Genomic DNA, 1428 nt, shown 5'->3' with positions numbered 1-1428 from the left:
CTCAGGGTTGTTTTGATTTGCATTTCCCTGATGATTAAGGATGGTGAACATTTTTTCAGGTACTTCTCAGCCATTCTGTATTCCTCAGATGCGAATTCTTTGTTTAGCTCTGAGCCCCATTTTTAATGGGGTTATTTGATTTTCTGGAGTCCACCTTCTTCATTTCTTCATATATATTGGATATTAGTCCCCCATCTGATTTAGGATAGGTAAAGATCTTTTCCCAATCAGTTGATGTCCTTTCTGTCTTATTGTTGGTATCTTTTGCCTTACAGAAGCTTTGCAATTTTATGATTTCCCATTTGTCAATTCACGATCTTACAGCACAAGCCATTGCTGTTCTATTCAAGAATTTTTCCCCTGTGCCCATCTCTTCGAGGCTTTCCCCCACTTACCCCTCTATAAGTTTCAGTGTCTCTGGTTTTATGTAAAGTTCCTTAATCCACTTAGATTTGACCTTAGTACAAGGAGATAGGAATGAATGAATTCACATTCTTCTACATGATAACCACCAGTTGTGCCAGTATCATTTGTTGAAAGTGTCTTTTTTTCCCACTGGATGGTTTTAGCTCCCTTGTCAAAGATCAAGTGACCATAGGTATGTGGGTTCATTTCTGGATCTTCAATTCTATTCCATTGGTCTACTTGTCTGTTGCTATACCAGTAACATGCAGTTTTTATCACAGTTGCTCTGTAGTACAGCTTTAGGTCCNGCATGGTGATTCCCCCAGAGGTTCTTTTATCCTTGAGAAGAGTTTTTGCTATCCTAGGTTTTTTGTTATTCCAGGTGAATTTGCACATTGCACTTTCTAATTCCTTGAAGAATTGAGTTGGAATTTTGATGAGGATTGCATTGAATCTGTAGATTGCTTTTGTCAAGATACCCATTTTTACTATATTGATCCTCCCAGTCCATGAGCATGGGAGATCTTTCCATATTCTGAGATCATTAATTTCTTTCTTCAGAGACTTGAAGTTCTTATCATACAGATCTTTCACTTCCTTAGTTAGAGTCACACTAAGGTATTTTATATTATTTGTCACTATTGAGAAAGGTGTTGTTTCCCTAACTTCTTTCTCAGTCTGTTTATTCTTTGTGTAGAGAAAGGCCATTGACTTTTTTGAGTTAAAAAGAAATTCCACCCGACACATAATAATCAGAACAACAAATGCACTAAATAAAGATAGAATATTAAAAGCAGTAAGGGGAAAAGGTCAAGTAACACATAAAGGCAGGCCTATCCGAATTACAAAAGATTTTTCACCAGAGGCTATGAAAGCCAGAAGATCCTGGACAGATGTTATACAGTCACTAAGAGAACACAAATGCCAGCCCAGGCTACTATACCCAGCCAAACTCTCAATTACCATAGGTGGAGAAACCAAAGTATTCCATGACAAAACCAAATTCACACATTATCTTTCCAC

The sequence above is a fragment of the Mus caroli genome, chromosome 4 (genome assembly GCF_900094665.2).
Source record: "Mus caroli chromosome 4, CAROLI_EIJ_v1.1, whole genome shotgun sequence".
Taxonomy (NCBI): Eukaryota; Metazoa; Chordata; class Mammalia; order Rodentia; family Muridae; genus Mus; species Mus caroli.
Note: the sequence above shows the minus strand (reverse complement) of the source record.